Here is a 19,536-nt window from a genome sequence, read left to right as displayed (position 1 = left end):
AAGCGCTCCTCTTTACAGCATATGGTCTTAAATGTACCATAATTAAATGTGGAGAAGAATGCTTCAGGGAATGTAAGTTGTTCCTTAGCATGCTTGTTTGCTAAGATTTGTTTAAATCCCTTAAATGCTGGAGGATTTAGGGCATTTGAATTGGACAGGTTGTGATCACTGGGTGCAATTCAGTCCCCCAAGGAACGTGAACTTGTATGTATGAAGGTAAATCAATTGGAAAACGGGAATAAAAATGCTTGGAATAACTTCAAGAGTGAATTGCAGCTGGGAAATAAGCACATAGATGGGTAAGCACTGACTTGTTAACAGAGAGGAAGTATTGGAAGACTTCAGAAGTGGTTTTAGGGTAGATAAAATGTAGATCGATAGCTGGAGATAGGGAGGTTGTGTCGGCATAGATCTGTCATCTGTTGAGGGAGAGCAGGACTTGGCGATCAGGCAGCAGGCAGATGTATGAACTCCCTGTATCCCTTGAAGCAAAAATGACAGCCACAGTGAAAATGTCATGGGACACTGGTTTTAGCTGAAACTAAAGGACTCAGGCGAGTTGAAGATGCTTTGTCATGTAGTTGTGAGCTTTAATTAAGAAAGGGAAAATGGGATAATGAGATAGGCATTAATACAGGAAACATAGATATGACATAACCATATTATTTATTTATCTTTTAGAAGAACATTATGTTCTACTGAGGATCAGAGCTGTGGGAGGTTTCTAGGAGCAGAAGGTCTTTGCCATGTATAATACCAGCACTTAGTGAACCGATAAAAATCGAGTCAGGTCAGTTCAGAAGGAATGTCTTCACTCCACCTAAGCTGGTCAAATTGGTGCACAAGCTGCTGGATGAAGTGTAATGATCTGTGTTGTACTCATCAAAGTAGACACTGCAGTTGGCCTTATTGGACTTTAAAGTCTGTGACGTTGGGATTTATTTTAATGTTTAATAAGAATCTAATATTGAAAGCTATAAAGCATTATCAGTTCAGCTCTGATGTGTTTGGGCAGTAGGAAGAAGCTAGCAAAGCAGGAAGACCTGCATCAGCAAAGCATGGCATGGCTGTTCTGTGAGAGTCTTTGTAGTGTCAGTGTTTCTGGGGGAAAGCTATGAGAAAAACTGCTGAATAATGTACATTCTACTCTGATGTCCTATGGGCAAAGGATATAAATATACATTTAAATGTCCTTTTTAAATAAATCACTCACTTTTTTGGGGGGGTGGATATTCTATTACCTCCTTGCTTTGACTTGAAGTGACTTCTGTGAGGCCCTTTCCCTTGAAACCTTAAGGTTTTGTGATGGGATTAAGAAATGTTTCATTTATTTTCTTTCCAAGCACCAATTAGAATATAGTCCTCACACAGTAAGCATTTTAAAGACCTCTAGAACTGTTCATAGGCTGTATTAATTTAACTCCTCTCTTTGCCATCCTCCCCCAGCTGAAATGATGAGTAGATGAATAGATGAAAAATAGATGAAAAAATGTCTAAGCAAAATTCATTCTAAACACATGCAGTCAACTTTCTGCAGTCGTTTCCCTGTTTCACCCAGGCAGGCTCATGGCAGTATGTTTACACCTGTTCTAGATGCAGAGTTTTGCTTTTGATCTCTAAATTGTTTTCCAGCTTATCTAAATAAGTCTTTGGAGAGAAAAGCAAACCAACCTTGCTATACACAGCAGAAATGCCCACAGTTCAATACTCAGCTGGCCTGGCTGCATCCTGGCTGAAGGCCACATCTAATCTGAAGCACAGCCATCAAGTGGGCATATCCAAATTGGTTATCAAGATGATCTGATGGGATTGTGATGTGGGAGTGTCCTTTCTCAGCTCCTAGCACTTGTTGCACTGGGTTGCTGCAGAGAAGAGCCCGTTGCTTCCTGGAGGTGGCTGAAAATTGTTCTGCAACAGTGACTCTTGCTTAGGATGCTTTACTAGAGATCTGAGGGGGTAAAATTGTTTCCATACACCATATAGATGTATGCCAGCTGTAAATGGTCCTGCTTGATATTTATATTTTTTGACTGAAAAACAGCTGTAGTAGTAACAAGCCTTTGTTATTTTTGCAGGTGATAATCTTGCTGTGTCATTGACTTAGTTGATGCCAGGTTCAATATTTATTATACTGCTTCTTGTGCAGAATTTAAAAGACATTAGAGCCTCTTCTCAAGGATTGCTTCTCAAATCTTTGCAGAAACTATTAGTTTGGTGCCAGGTTTCCAAAAGGCTTGGGGTTGGTCTGCCGGCTGTATCTCAAGAATATAGTTTTTTCCCCTTGTGTTAGTCCTGTATTGAGTCGCTATTTTGTTGATACTGGCTTGAAGAACCCTTTTCTATAATAGAATTTAATCTGAAGATATTTCTGTAGCCTGGAAGAACAGTATCTTAAAAACAGAACTGCTATATATAGTGCTACGTGTTCAGATGTCACCTTCCAGACCATCATAACTGTAGAGAATGATTGCTAAGAACTGAGGTCATCCATACACCTGGAATAAAAGTCTAAATGACCGCATTTTGACTTTTTGTAAAGACCATCTTTAACATTATCAAACTGATGCTGTAAAGAAGTCAGCAGGCTCTTTCTGCTTTACTGAGCAAGGTTTATACTGCAGCTGATTTTAGCTGAAGTCCTCATAAAGCTCTGATCCTGCATATTAGCCTGAAGTGCACGTTCCTGGGTGGAGGCTTGTGGGCCTTGCACTGCACCTTGACCAGCTGCTTGGAAAACTCGGAGATCTTGAATTTCAAAGCTTAATATGTAGTTACACAAGGAGGTTTGATTGGGACTTCTGTTTTTGTTTCTGTGAAGCAGGGTCTGTTGTGGTAAGACAAAGGGAAATGTCTTCAGACTAATGGTAAATTCAGACGGGACATACAGGAAAAGCTTTTTACAATAAGGGTGGTGGAGCACTGGAACAGGTTGTCCAGTGAAGTGGTGGAAGACGCTGAGACAGTAGTGGATGAGGGCTCTGAGCAACCTGGTCTTACCTGTAGGTGTCCCTGTTCATTGCAGGGGAGTTGGACTATATGGCCCTTAAGGGTCCCTTCCAACTCAAATAATTCTATGGTTCTATTCTATTCTATATACTATATATATATATTCAGATATAACAGATATATATATATATATATTCTATATATACTTTTGAAGAGTCTTAGATTTGTAGTTTTAATTTTCGGCTGTTGCTGAGTGATTGCTTCATGAATAGCTGGTTCTTCTTTGCCCTCTGAATAAATACCTTCAGTGTATCTTTTCCATGTGTCTTGGTGTTAATATCTTCGTTGTTTGCTGTGGTGCTAGTCTTGCATGCAAATATGCAAGTGTCGCTTACTTGATATCTACTCTCTGGAAATGCTTTTTGCTTGTGTGCATAATTTGCAGTGCTTCACTGAGCAGAACGTACAGCGTAAATTAGTTGTGTGGCAGGGCAGTGTCTGCAGATGACAGATGAGTAAAGCCACGGCTTGCCCTGTGTCTGCTTGCTCTGCCAGGTGGGAGACTGATGCATAATGAACGTGTATATACAAAAGTCATCTCTGTTGGACCTCTGTGGCTGATAAAGCCTTCACTTCCTGGATATGGGGAGGACGGTCTGGTTTCAGTTGCTAATCGCCCCCAGCTCTTGCTTATTAGAGTACTTGTTAGCAATGAAAGGTGTCCAGCTTGTTCTTTGGAGTCATAGGATGTGCTTTGGAATAGTGAAGAGAAAGAAGGGATAGAAGCATCAACATATTTATTTTCTGTGTTTTCTGGGCAGGGCATTGGTGGAAAACTCTCCCCAGATGGGCTATTGATGCCAGCTCTGCTCTTCAAAATAGGTTTGGCTTAATGGAAATGTTCAGAACTTCAGGCTGTTTTGTGTGTTTTGTGTTCTTGGAATCTGGAAAAGCGGAAATGTGCACCAGGAATGCATGGACCCATCTGCTTCCACCGTCAGTCTGTGGGAAGTCAGAAGCTGCTCAGAAGACGACTGCTTACCAGAGCTGCAATGTTTTGGTCAACAGAAATTGCCTGAAAAAGCATTTGTTCCCAAAGAACATCATTTCCATTTGTCTGGAGATTGCTGTGTTGTGACTTCGGAGCTCTGGCTGATCAGAGTGTGACAAAAACAAAGGATCTTTCCCTGAAGGACAAAATGCCTGGATTCGCTTAATCTGCTGCCACTGCAACACACCTTCTCTATAGGAAATGGATGCTGTAAGGAACACCCAGTGCAAGGAGGTGCAGTGCTTGGCATCCCCTTGATGTCTGAATACAAATCAGACCAGCTTCCATTACTCTGCTTAAAAAGTAATGAGGAAAAATATACTTAGGAACGACAAGTTAATGCTTGGAATAATGGTACCGTTACTATTAATTTCCAGAGGTGCTCTTGGTACAAGTTCCCATTTTTCATGGTCTCATTACAGAATATTTTTTCCTCTGTGGCTTACAGTTTCAATTGAGATGTTGTGGTGGGTGAATGTGACAAATACAAGAGGAGAAGAGAAAACAAAAAATGGAAAGGCCTGAGGTGAAGAGCTGTTTTTACATAGATGTGCTGTTTAAGTTGAAGGTTTGAGGTTGATTGCTAAAAAAGACACGTTAATAATGTCCATAGTCTCAGCTGGCCACGTGCCTATCCAATATGAGCTGGCCATCTATCGTAGCTTATATGGCAGAAATAGGTACTAAGGAAGGATTTGAAACCAATGAATACAGAGCAGGAAAACAGTTGAAATCAACTTAGATGCTGATGGACCCTGAGCTGCTGTCTGTGCCTGCCTTGCTGTCTGAGTTCCTGTGCTGCCAATGACTCTGCAGATTCTTGGACAGAGCAGAAACTCTTGTTGGAGCAGAGCTCTTCATTTTGTTACCACTGCAATGTCACATCAATATTCCAAAAGACAAAAGCTCAAATCCTACCTGTTCAGGCATCTGTGTGGGTATTGCAAACTATTTGCACCTTTCCAGCTGGTGAAAAACAACCTTAAGGATTTCCATTTTAAGGTTTAAGAGGTGCTTGTGTGTGAAAATAAATGAAAGAGCTTGGGTCTATCATGCACAGTATTGCTTCATAGGCTTTTGTAGGCTTGGTCTCAACTATCAATGGCTTAGAGAAAAATAATTGTTGTCTCCATTGCTGCTCCAGTCATACATTACGTTGAAAGCAGGAGCTTATGGGTGATAGCAATTCAGAAATCACTGACTGGAAAAGCTGGATGAAAACTTCTGCATCTGAGAAAACAACACAGACTCAGAGATGTCTGCCAGGAGAAAGGAGGAGGAGAATGAGTTTTGATCAACAAACTACTGATTATAGGTGTAACAGAAGGTGGAATGAGATGAAACTGCGTGTTTTCCCAAGGACCATAATCCACATACTGCACTTATGTTTTGCTTATACTTGTGTGAAAAGGTTGCTTTGGTGTCTGACAAGACCTGCATTCATAAAGATGCCCTTTTTGGAATTAACTTTTATGTTTTGGCCTCGCTGCTATGTCTAATATGAATCCAACATGTGAATGATTTATGGGATGCTCTGATATTCCTTCTTCCTACGTCTTTTTTGTCTGTGGTTCATCTCTACCTTCCCCTTGGATGGTGCTGTCAGTGTCAGTGCTCCTGAGAGCTGCTCGGTCTCTGCTGCTGTGTGGCTGATGAGCCTCTGCTCAGTCACAAGCTCAGTTCATGTATCTCGTTTGAACCTGCATGGCTGCCAATTAACTCACCTGTAATTGGTACCTGGTAATTTCAGCTGGGAGTATCTGAGGGTGGCTGGATTTGATGTGGAGGAATGGCTCTCCTGTGTGTAGTTAGTTCCAGAAACAGATGCCTGAGGCACACTTGTGGGTGTTAAAGGCCTGTGTTTGGGACTGACCTGCCTATGTGCTATAGCATATTGGTTGGTGAATTACTGAGGCAATGAAGTGGAAGCCAGTAATTCTGTGACTAAGAGTAGACAACAGTATGTGCTTGTTTTATTTTCTAATTTCCCATATTGTTCTAACTTTTACCAATAAGGAGAACAAATGTAACTGGAAAATATGTGGTGAAAGAAATGGTAAATTAAGCAGATTCAGTAGGTAGGATTTGTATTTTGTCATTCTTCGTGTTGAATGCTGAGATTCATATAACTTCATTTATAAGAAATACAATCTCGGCCACTCCACAGAGGCAGGAGTGCATCATTTCCACCACTTCCATCCATGAGAAATCTTGAAGATGAGATGGAATGTACCAAATATAAACTATTTTTATCATTTCAGAGTGACCAAGCCATTAGAGTGTCTATACCTTGCAACATCTTCCTCTTGTTCTGAGCATCACCAATCTCACAGCCTTTAAAAACAGGGGCTTAAGCTTCATAAATGTGTTTGAATTTGGAATGCTGCGTTTTATATTCCAGTCCTGTGAGTGTGTAGCCGAAGTGAAACTTCAGCTTCAGCACATTTCCTGCACCAGCTTATGTACTGCAGCAAATGGTCTTGGATTGATGCCATAAAACCAGCCTACTTCATGACTTAATTACTATTTATAATCAGAACTGGGCTGAACCAGCCTGTAAACTGTTGACAATCAGTAACTGCTTTAATTTTTATTATTCAAATTACTATACAGGTAAGAAAAGCAAGGAAAACTTCTGTTCGGCAGATTTAATTGCTCAAAGAATAAGAAAACTACTGCTCTGGTCAACTTATCACTTTAAAGTGTATTTATGATAAGTAAGGTCTGGATATCCAAAGGGCCTAACCATAATCATAATCATAATCATAATCATAATCATAATCATTTGAGTTGGAAGGGACCCGTAAAGGCCATCTGGTCCAACTCCCCTGCAGTGATCAGGGACACCTGCAGCTCTATCAGGTTGCTGAGGAGCCCTGTGCAGCCCGGCCTTGAACGTCTCCAGGGATGGGGCATCTAGCACCAATCTGGGCAGCCTGTGCCAGCACCTCACCACCCTTATTGTGAAAAACTTCTTCCTTAATATCCAATCTGAATTTCCCCTCTGATAGTCTGAAACCATTTCTTCATGTCCTATAATTGGATACTTGATTCATTTTTGACATAAGGAGTGAAATATTCATTATTTTCCTCACTCTAGATGTATCCATCCTAATATGTTAAAGACTTATGCATGGAGCTGCTGCTGTGTCCAGTTCTTCCTGTTGGCAGATTTTATTTTACATACCTGTGGGTTGAATATTTTCAGTGTATTTCATAAGCACCGCAGATTTCTTCAAAGCAGTACTCCAGTCACTTTTTTATTTATTTCTACCGTTCTAGAATTGCTGCAAAGGAGAGAAAATTTGTTTAAAAATAGAGCTTTCAGGGACAGAAGCTTGTTAGAGTGATGGGGTGGCAGAAGGAAATTTATGATGCTGTAAGCAGGCTCCCAGTTGTATGGCTTTGTGTCGTGTTTCTGACGTGCAGTGAGTGATGGAAATACTGTGTTGTGTTTCTCCACAGGTGGCTCAATAAGCAAATGCCCGCGTTCCTGACAAAAGGCTGGAGAAGAACAAAACCCAGTTTCCTGTAGCTGCTTTTTGAGCATTCAATTCTAAGTACACAGTATCAAAGAGCCTAAAAAGATACCAAACAAGAAACCAAAACTAGACAAAATAACTTCTGCATCTTATCCCCTTATATAAATGCCTGAAGCCTCTGCTGGAGGGAGGGCACTGCCCTCAGCCACAAACCCCACAGCCCCAGAGGAGTTCTCTCTTCCTGCTGATCTTCCTTGCCTTTGACTGGGGCTGCTCTTTTATGCACATAAATCACTTGCTGTTCCTTTCCAAAGCAGGAATATATGCTTGGCGCTCTCTCCTGATTTGGAATAAGTCAATTTTCTATTTTCCAGAACAAGTTTTATTTGCTTTCGGCAGCTGATTAACGTATAAAATATGTTTACATCTGTCTTTTGTTTTGCTTTGTCCCTTGAATGTTAATGTTAAGGAGGGGTGCCTGTGTGGGAGCCGTTCACTCTTTTCCTTTTCTCTGAAGTGGTGGGGGCAAGAACTGTGCTGATGGGGACTGCTCAGGGCTCAGCCCCACGGACAGCTTGTGGGTGACACAGGGAGACCCAGGTGGGGGCTGAACACAGAAAGCAGCAGTCACAATTGGTAGACTTATACATTCTGACACTTATTTCTCACTGATGTGCCACAGAGTGGCATCTCTCAGGTATAGGTGTTAGTAAAAGCAGTTGTTAAACATGAGTTTTACTTGGTTTACTCAGTATTTCAAAAGTGGGAAGCCTGGAGGAAGAAAATGACCTGGTTTCATTTACCTCGTTACAGAAAGATGCAACATGATTTGTGGAGAAAATAAGGAAAATCTGCAGAGCTACATCTTTGGGCTGTGGATTAAGGTACAGCATTTAACTTGCATGATAAAGTATGGTCAATGGGAGAAAGGTAGTACTCATGACGGGGAAATTAGGTTCGTGTCCCATGAGGAGCTAGTAGAATAAATTTTGCCTTGGTGAACAGAGAGATTACCCGGGTTTCAGCTGGGATAGAGTTAATTTTCTTCCTAGTAGCTGGTATGGTGCTGTGTTTTGGATTTAGCATGACAATAATGCTGATAACACACCAATGTTTTAGTCAGTGTGCTACTCAGAACCAAGGATGTTTCAGCTACTGCCCTGCCAGCAAGGGAGGCTATATGGGCACAGAAATGGAGAATGGTTTTGTATGGGCAAGGAAAAATAATAGTGAAGAAAGGGCCACAGAAGAAAAGTGTAGCAATCATAATGGAACATGGCTGTCTCCAAGGAGGAAAAGAGATGGGAACAACATCAGCTGTTGAGAGGGAAGAGCTGGGGGCTGACCCTGGTGATATGGGGCCTGAAATGCAGCATTGTGGGTGTGACATGTCTAACACAGAAGGGAAGGGAGAAGTCAGAAGATGAGTTAAGGTTCAGATTTTATTTGCAGTAAGCTTGGAGTGTCAGGGAGCTCTTGGAGGGAGCTGATAGCGAGAAGCATGACCTGCAAATATAAGAGGAGTTTGGCTTTTTAATGGCTGGTAAATTTCTGAGTCTTAATGAGATGGCAGCAAGGTTGTTATTTATGATGTCTCTAGTGTACAGTTGAAAATAATCTGTAACACAACTATGAATTCACCGCACTTAGAGGAAAAGAGAGGGAAACGGCTCAAAAAGGGAGAAAGCCATATAGCTTCCTAAGGTGATACCCTGGGGCCTATTGGCAGACCTTATAACTTACGGTCCTGCATTTTCCTATCTTGCTAGGAAACACTGAGACCCAAACATGATGTACCCAAACTCAGCTTTGGTCAGTTCTGTGTTCCTCTGCCAGCCACGCTGTGTACATTTCAGTGGCAGAGGTTCAGCTGGATTCGTTTCTCATTAATGGCTCCTGGGAACTCAAGGTGCAGCATTGATTTGTCCTTTTTCCTCCAGGCCCTCTTGGCATATGCTCTGCTCAGTGGGTCAACAGCAGGATTAAAATACTTCTAAAATTGGGAAATTTGCCCAGGAGCCAGCAATAAATACAGGAATAAAACTTTCAGATAAAACTCATAAAAATGTTGGGTGGAGAAGAGGGAAGAGCAGCTGTATTTTTGGATGGAAATTCTGACAGTTCTATCAGTCAAGATGAAATCTCACATTACATAGAGTTTTTAGTCTAGGAATTACCTTAATTGCTTTGCTGAAATCCTTACAAATTGATTTGCAGATTGCATGGAAATCGTTTCTCTCCCGACCAAAATGTCATCTTTACTAATAATGGACATCTGAAATAGGAAATGAATAATGTAGAATCCATTTGAAACTGTACAGGTGAGTTCATGGAGGCAGAATGTAATCTGCCAAGAAGCAGCGAGATCGTTACTTGTACTCTTCCAATAAACATCACAGGTGTTTAGCAGCCGTGTGGGGGTGAACTCAGCCGTGTGGATTTGAATCGATTTTGAGGTGTTTGCACTAGCATTTGTCATACCACGGGTTGAAGCCAATGGACCAGGCTTTCCTCATCCCTGTCAGGGTTTGCTAGCATCAGGTTAATTGCTTTCACAGGCTAATTGCTGAAATAGGGAGAACGATGTTTGCTTACCTTGCTTATTGGCGCAGGACCTGGTGTACAGGGGATGGAGAGACCTGCTTGTCCATAACCACAATCAAGAGCTCTGTAAAGAAGCCCTATGGTAAGGACACGTGGTCACTTCTGTCTTTAAAAGGCTCTAACATCCAGATTGTTTTATACAGCATATATACAAAGCTATCAGCACCTACTGGAATGGACTGCTTTATAAAATGCATTTCGGAAGTCCAAACTTTTTTTCATTGTTTCCAGTAAATAATTATAAAACTATTTAAGCCACTTATCCAGGCCACAACATGTTTCAACTTTAATGAAATGGAAGTGTAAAAGCCTCAGGTATTGCCTACATAAAAAAGAGATGTGTTGTGGAGCCTTTCAATAACAGTAGCATCAGCGGGACTCAGATATAAATAATTAGTGGAATTTGCACACACTTGGCTGAATTGCAAGTTTAATATATTTTCATTGATTCTCCCCATTGCTAATACCCATTTATAATTATTTGAGAAGAGAAGGGGGAGGGAGCAGAGCTGGGAAGCCTTTACCTTAGAGTAAATCAGATTGATTTTTACTTAACTTTACCAAGCAATGCTGAATAGTTTAACAGGAATTGGACCCCAGTGATTATGATGAGAAAATAATAGCGCTATTAAAAATAATCACAGCCTGGGATTTATATTTAAGCCTTTGCCTCACACGTGCATTTATAACAGTCTGAACAATAGAAACCAAAGTGTAATTATAGCTGCTTAAATGTTGTTATAACAAAACAATTCCTTACATTTGAAATCAGAGTTTAATTTTAAAAAGGATATGCATTTATTTTTACATGACCGTTCTGTTTGTAGTCTCCCTCTACACTGAGGCTTTCCTTGATTTTCCAGTTGAGTTGTCATTTCCAAGCTTAAAGGTCTAAGGATTGAACTACTGCAAACTGCATGCACGTGTTTATTACAGGTAATACGAAAGTGTTTAGTGTTGGAAAATTCAAGTATGTTGACATTAAAAGTTCTGGGGAGACGTTTCAAGGAGCTGCCTGCTGGAAAAACTCCTCAAGCTCTGGAGCTACGTGCATGGCAAAAAGATGAGAGAGCCCTCGAGGGCACTTGGATTGGTTTTATGAGACCAGAGGTCAGCCCTGGGGATTTTGCTGGTTGCCACTCTCCTTAGCCTGTATAAAATTACAGTTTCAAGCAATTTGGAGTAAGAAAAGAAACCTGTTGCCCAGCCATATGTAGAGTATAACAGCTTTTTATTTTTTCTTTTAAACTCTTGATCAGCTCAGAATCACTCCATGAGCTCCTTATGGATACGGAGGCCACAAATTGGAAGCTGACTGTTTAATTTTACGTGCAGTGTGAAGTATTGACTGCACAGTGTTGTGGCCAGGGAACAGCTGGAAAATCAGGTGTCTCCAGGAATGGTGATTTAACCCTGGATATCCAGAATAATTATCCTACCACTGTGAGTTTTCTTTCTGTTCTTATCCCTTCCCAAACCCATGACAGTTGTTTCTGCTCATCCTTACAACAAAATTCAGTGGTAAAATATAAAGTTTTGTTAAGCGGAGGGTTTACTTTTACACCAGCCTTGTTAACAATGTAGGATGGTGCCTATGGCTTACACAGTAACAGGTTCATTAAAACAGGCAATACCTCTTGAGCAGATGTGTTTATTTCTGTGGTGCTGCAGCTGGGCCATTATCACAGCTTGTTTTCTAAATGGCAGCAAGGTCACACCTCTACCCAAGGCACATCATTACTTACTTGCTGATAATTTTTTTTTTGCTGAAAAGGACTGCAATGTGAACCCTAAATGACATATTAAATTGTTGTTTATATATAATTTGGCCACATTAGTGTTTGGAAATTAGCATAATAGATCTGAAACTCCTGCTTGAATTTCAGAAGTTGGTTTCCTTCTCAAGCCCCCCATGGATCGCATTTGGGGTCATTAAGTCATTAGTAGGCAGCAGGGAAGTTGTAATTCTGCTTTTCTTCCACCTAACTGCTCAACTGTACAGTCTGTTTCCTACTCACGTTGCCACATCTACTGAAGTTGATTACTGACAGGGTCTCTGAATAAACCTATTCTGGTTATACAAGAAAAGGTGAGAATTTGAGTAAAGCTGTTAAATCTATGTTTATAAAATTATCTCCTTGGATACCTGCTGGTTGCTCTGATTCTATGCTTGCTTATCCCTCGTCTTCCTTCTCTTGTTTGATAATACAACTTCCTATAATCCATGTAAGCCTTGCAATATATTTCACTCACTGGCTGACATTTTCCTCCGCTGTTGATTTTCATCACTAGATATCCCAAAAATGCCTGTCAATTAATCACTCATCACTCAGCAGAGTGTTATTAGAGCTGGAGACTAAACACCTGGATTTCAGATGAGCGGCATTTATCAACTCCAGAGGCTCACACTGTGAAAAAAGAGGAACTACACTGTGTTGCTGCCAGCAACCTGTGGAAGGTGAGGGTACAAAGTAAACTGTGCACTAAGGATTGGTTTATCTGTTTGAGTAGTCTTTCAACTGCAGTGGATTTTGGTAGCTCCTTGTCTCATCTGTTGTGGTGCACAGATTGTGCTGTCTGATGATGGGGGAAAAAAAGGTTCCAAATCAATTTAAATGCTATTTTGAAAATCATGATTTCAAGGAAATTTAAGAGTATATTGGAAGAGAGAATGTGAACAGTCTGGAGCAACTGCAGTGTTATTTATTGTAGGATAACTTTTTTCAGGCTTTGGAGGACACTGATAAATGAAGAAAAAACCCGATTGTTTTTAATTACCTCAGCCACTTCTCCTGAAGTGCACAATTTTGTGCTTTCCATGTGCTGTAAGCATAGGAGTTCTCATGTTTCATGAGATGTCTTTTGATGGGAGCAAGCAATGGCAGCATTGCCCATGGGGAATTCTGGGCAGGGGCTCAGCTGCTGTGTCCCCAACCAGGCTCTGCTGTATTGGAGGAGAGAAATATTGTAAGAAATATTGATGTGTTCTGCTGGAGAGAGATCAGCGTCCCAGACGGCGAGTTGTTTTCAGCCTTGCTCTCCACTTGTTCATTTGTTATCCAAGCCTCAAGCTCAGGAGTGCTTGAAAAATGAGTTGCTACAGCTGCGATGAACAAAGGTGTCTTGGTTAGCAAATAGGTTTTTGTTAGTTGTCCAAACACTGGGTTCTCTGTCCACTTTCATGAGCAATGTCATACCTAATGTATTTTCTTCCCCAAAAATATTTCTCAACCATGCTCCATGTGAGGGACTATATGGTTTTGGGCCATATAGGTCTGTGTGCAATACAGGCAATGAGGGAAGTGCCGTGCTGGGTCTATACAAACATGAGACAGAATCTGAGGTGAGGAGATCCCTCTCAGCTGGAGCAGCAGCTTCTGCCATCACCACATGCTGCTGGCCTGGCTTCCTGCTATCATTTTCCCCCTGGTCTGATAGTCCAGTGAAGTGTTTTAATGTTGGGGATGATAGAGGTTGAAAATTATTATTTTTTTATTTATGTATTTGTGAGATGTTTCTCAAAGGGAGTGGGTTTTTAAAGGGAAATTCCTCCTCTGAAAGAGATGGGGGATTTGTTTCCCGTCTCTCTTGTTTGGGTTCCATATTCTGATTGCTATAGCAGTTATTTTGGAGAAATAACTGTCTTGAGAGCTTTTCTCCTCTTTTTCCCCCAAGTTCTCTTTTATCAAGATGCAAAGAATAAATAAAAGGGAATATTTCTTTTCAAGACAGGAAAGCTGTCCTATCCGGGCTTATATGGCTATTTCATGATGTCTCCTGAAGGCCTTTAAGTGATATAACCTTTTGCAGACTTGCCTTTGACAAGACAGAGCAGTTGCTCTCTGTGGTATTTGATGAGCAATGACGGTTGATTAGCACGTGAGCACTGGTTGCTGTATAAATGGAAGCTTAGTGCAGAAATCAAGCAAAATTACAGTCTTGAAGTTGTCAAGAGCAGAGAGAACAAGATGCATAAAAGCAGAGGGGGGTAATTCAAATCCCTGCCAAATCTTTGGTGCTGAAGTTTTACATGCACAATAATTTTTTTCCCCTTTTATTCACGGGTCTTAGCTGAGACAGACCCAAAGCACGAGGAGGTGGCAGTGCAGTGCTATGTGCACCATGAGGAGCTGCTGGGGCTGTGTCTGCCCTGAAAGCAGCCAAAGGCCTTATACACACACACAGACATGCATGTAGCAGCTGTGCTGTAGAGGTGATGCTAGCACTGCTGAGAACTGCAGGGAAGAGGCAGATAGACACGCTGCTTTTGTTAACTGTTTCCTCAAGCAGCCTAACAGAGCTGATAAAGCATCTCAGTGTCTACCCTGAGGACTTCCTGGGTAGAGCTAAGCTGGCACTGAGGTAGGATTTATTTCTTTTTTTAAGCATTCGTAATGAACATATTTGTTCCAGTGGAAGCTTTATAGGGTGCACTTAGCCATGATGAAGAGGACTCCTGTGCTGCTAACCCTCGCACAGTGCTGTATTTTTAGGCTGGGCTTACTCTGTTTTTCAAATGGGATGTCCAATATTATGCACCGCTGCGATTTGTATGTCAATAATATTGCTATTTCCTCCATGTGCTCACCTGCTATGATGATGGGACGATGCCAGCTGCAGCATGTTTGTAAACAGTGCGAGACTGGCACTGCGTGCTCCATTCTGTAGGACCACAGCTGCACAAGCATCACTCCATTAAGCTTTCCTTAATGGAGTCACTCCCATCACTCCCTCTGCTTTCCTGCCCCCCTCTCTCCTTGTTTCTTCTTCCTCCCGGGGAGGCAGAATCTTCTGGCAGTTTTACATGCAGCCCAGGAAAACCATACAGAGTGATATGCTGGCTTTGTAGTTGTCCTCATCCTGCCCACCTCAGAAGCTGTGGGCACAGTGATGGATGGAGGACAACACAACCAATTTTACTGCAGTTTTAGTGGCAAAGCTTCTGCAAGTGCTGATCTCCATCTCTGGGCAGAAGCACAGTGTTGTTTATGGAAGCTGTGCTACAGAGCTCTTTATTCCCTGCAACTACCTGTGGCCTGTTAGAAGAGTTCTGTCTGATCAGGCACTGAAAGCACTGTCCTGCAGTGCTCCGTAATAGTACTGGATAAAGGCTGCTCCTTCCACCTCCAGGGCAGCTGCACTGCAGAACAGGTCAGGGCTACATGCAGCAGAAACCACCAAATAATTCAGTTGCAGATTAGATACACAGCTAGGGAGGAGGATATGATACGCTCATTCTAGCAGAGGGCTTTGTCATTTAAAATGACCTCTGGTAACAGCTACTCCTTATTTATATTAATATGATTTTGGATTGTTTCCAGTGTATTATCACTGAAGGGATGTATTGTTAGATAAGATTACTGACTTGCTCCCCCAAGAGCAGAGTTCAGTGTTGTCTTATTTGTTATCCTTGCTCACTCCTTGCTGTAGATTTATTCTTCGTGTTCTGTTAAAACTAAGATCCAAACAAATGGCTGCAGATGTGCATCATTTTCCTCTTAGCTTGCTGTTTGATGAGGTTTCCATAGTGGCAATGGCAAGGTGGACTAGTCAGCAACGTCATAGACTCATTAAGGTTGTAAAGACCACTAAGAGCATCTTGTCCGACTATTGACCCATCACCACCGTATCACTCAAACGTATCACCTAGTGTTACATCCACACATTTCTTGAACACCTCCAGGACAGTCATTCCACCACCTTCTCGGGCAGCCTGTTCCAATAATGTGCTGCTGAAATTTTTCCTAATATCCAGCTGGAATCTCTTGGTGCCACTTAAAACCATTACCTCTCTTCCTGTCAGCTTTCTGTCTCCTGGCCCTGCTGGGTGCTGCCCTCATGGTGCTGGCATGACAAGGCTTGGGGTGCTGCTGGAGCAGGGCCATGCTGTGTTCCCCTTGTCTGTATGGTCCTGCACAGCCCTGGTGGCTCACACCACAGAAATTCAGCCAATCCCCTGCTGAGTTCGTGGCACCTAGAAGTGACTTTTCCCCCTTCATCAAATGAATGGACACAAAGCGGTACTGTTCCCTACTGGCAATGTTGTATTAAGTGCTGCAAAACTCACAGAGAATTAAATAACAGGTCCAGAAATCAATCTCACTAGCGACTTTTTTTTCCTTCTAAAATGCAGTGAAGATTTAAAAGCCTAAAACTGCAGTAAAAAAAGTCAGAAGATGAATTTTCTTCTCTCAAACATTGAATATTGTTACTTTTTTTTTTTCTTTCTTTTTTTTTTTTTTTTTTTTTTTTTTTTTGGCAGAAGAAGGAATTTTCTTTGGATATTTTCAAGAGTTGTATATTGGAAATGACGATGAAGTAAAGTTGGCAGTAGAAAAATAGCTGTTGTGTGTTCTATTTGTTCTCTACTGCTCCTGGTTAGGGATGAATCTTCTCTGCACCAAGAGGCTGAGCCATAGGTTATGACAAATAAAAAGGAACCCGTGGATCAAATCAGAAACAGTCACGTCTGCTTGCAGAACAGAAATATCTCCTGATCAAGAGAGAGAACCAGGGAGGAAATCTTGGTCATTCTCAGCTTGTAGCTTTAGAAAACTTGCCTTTTGATATGTCTGATGAAATAGATAAGTGTATATAATACCATGACCCTGGGCTGCCTGTACTCAGTTTGCACACACACACACCAGCTCTGCAGTGTTCCAGGGACATTGCAGTACTTGCACAGCTCCCTAGAGCTAAGATGCCATAGATATTCCTTTTGGTCTCTCCTTCGCTCCTTTTTTTGCATATCTTTCATCTGTTGCCATGTTATGATCTTGTAAATCCTTAAATATCCTTATTTATCTCTTGCTTTTTTAGTTTTGCTCTGATAACAACAGCAACAGGGTTTCCTGGCTTCAGAGATGCTGTCTTCCCACAAAGAACAGACATTGTATTTCTGCCCATGGACTAGCCTGCACCTGTCCCAGTGTGACAAACAAACAGCAATGCCATGTGAGCAGGGAAAGCAAATGCTCTCCAGGGTGCTTAGTCCACAGCTGGTAGAAGAGATTCTGTGGAGGAAGTCTTAGGAATGAATAAGTAGCAAATATATTCCATCCTGATTTCTCACTACAGGAAGGACGGTGAGGCCCTGGAGTGTGTCTGGAGAAGGGCAGCGAAACTGTGAAGGGTCTGGAGCACAAATCTTATGGGGAGTGGCTGAGGAAACTGGAGCTGTCTAGTCCGAAGAAGAGGAGGCCTCCTTGACAGGTCTGAAACCTTCCTTAGAGGAGATTGTGGCAAGGTGAAAGTTGGCCTCTTCTCCCACATAACTAAGGATGACACCAGAGGGAATGAATTCAGGTTGCACCAGGGGAGGTTCAGGACTGATATTAAGAAAAATTTCTTCTCTGAAAGGGTGGCCAGGAATTGGAATGGGCTGCCCAGGGAGGTGGCTGAGTCATCGTTTATGCAGGTGTTCAGGAATCATTTAGTTGTGGTACTAAAGGACATGGTTTAGTGGAGAAATATTGATAGTGCATGGGCAGTTGGACTAAGCAACCTTGGATGTCTTTTCCATCCTTGGTGATTCTTTGATTCTAAGATTATAGATTTTGGAGAAAAATGAAGTTAAGCTTTCCCCCATCACTGGTAACACTTTTGGAAGGTTACCCACCCCAACTTGAAATATGGTGGATGTTGGAAGTTAGTTTTACCTTCCAGGCCACAGAAATGTCAACTGAAAAAAACAGGCTTATCTGAAGAAAAGCAGAAAAAATGAGTGCAGCGAGTCCCGTTGGGGAGATGTGCTGTTCGGTCGATTTACCACACCGTGTACAGTAGGGCTTGTGGCTAAGTGCAGAAGCTGGATTCACCCAGGCGTATATCCATTAGGTTCATCTGTTTCATGTTGACATCAACTCAGATGCTCTCAACAGGGGCTTGTTGTGCCGAGACTGTCACCTTGAGTAATGGCTGCTCGTGTGATAACTCAATGTAGCTATTGGAAAGCGAATGACTTACCGAGGCTTTTTGTCGATCCATTGTACAGCACAAATTCCTGTTTTTATAAATGAGGGCTAGAGCCTACTATGATAAATCAGAGTGTTTGTCGCTCCCTGTGTTTTCAGCATAGTTAATTTAAGCTCACAATCAGGCAAATCATTCTTGATTACAGACTGACTTCTTCTGGTGAAAGTCGTGATGGTGAAATTCTCCTCTAACAGTGTTGTTTTCAAACCCCTCCTAAATGTACCTCAGCTTGCTCTGGAGAAACTGGTTGGCAAGCAGGCTGTGGAGCATGGGCTCAGCCCTGCTGATGTCCATACCAGCATTCCTACTAGTGTGGTAGGACTGACAAATTGTGATTGCAGTGAAGGAACTGATCTTGCACAGCATGGAAAGCATTGTTTGGGGAGCAGGCCCTTGGTGGCTGTTTTGGGAATGAATATCTGGAGGACCCAACATTCAGGGCTGCTATGAAGGTGTGGGATTGCTTCTCTGCTTCATGTGCTTGGTGTGAGACACAACAGCAATCATCCAGCTCACTGCATACAAGAAAGGTGTAGGTAGAAGAGGTGACAATCATTTGATCCTTTAAATTATTCTATATTTAACATCAGTGGTCTCTGAAGAATGCTTGCTCTCCCCAGGCCCCTTCTCTTTCTTAACCCCTATTTTAGTGATGAAAAAATACAGATTTTTCTTTTTCTTTATGATTTAAAGCGGGAAATAATGTGTCTGTATCTTAGTGTCACTTTTTCCATGAACCCAGACTCAGTTTCTGCCAACTTCAGTGTCTTTTCCTTACACTGGTATTACCTGTTTGCTCTGGTGTAGGTACAACGATGGTTGGTGCTTGCAGGTATAAAGCAAAGATGCTCTTCAGTTCCACTTCAGAGGATTCATGCGGAGAAGTGCTTTAGATATTCTATACAAATCACATAATGGTCACGAACAGTTCTGAGATGTATTGGTGATTGCCTAGTTGCCAGCCATTTATTTAACACAGGTGGCATGGGGTGAGCAGAAAGGACTCTAAAACAGCTTCCATATTTTAATCTGACATTTTTTCCCCCCCTTTTAACAAGGGGAGGGAGATTATTCTCTGGCGTTCCTCCATAGCTTTGCACAGTCTCAAATTAAATTGCTAGACTGCAGCCCTGAGAGATTTTAATTTACATTTCAATGGTCCAAAGCAGCAGTTAGTAAATCTCCTTCTTAGACTAAGATGAAAGGATCTGATTTTACCACTGAGCATGCAGTGGGGTGCTCTTTCATATTGCTAGCCCCTGCCCTCCACCTTTACCTCCATTTTTTTTACCTGTTGTCCTTCCTTAAGATATCTTATGAGACTTCTGGAAAATAAAATCCTCCATCTCTTTTCTCAGGCTGCATGTACACCACCACCTGCACTGTGAATCCCATGAGGTGTTTCGATGTGTGTTTTAACAACTGGCTGGGCTAGCAGATTAAAAACAACACTATATTTACATTAAAAATAAAACCCAA

The sequence above is a fragment of the Coturnix japonica genome, chromosome 3, assembly GCF_001577835.2.
Source record: "Coturnix japonica isolate 7356 chromosome 3, Coturnix japonica 2.1, whole genome shotgun sequence".
Classification (NCBI taxonomy): Eukaryota; Metazoa; Chordata; class Aves; order Galliformes; family Phasianidae; genus Coturnix; species Coturnix japonica.
The sequence above is the reverse complement of the archived record's forward strand: the minus strand, read 5'-3'. Positions refer to the sequence as shown.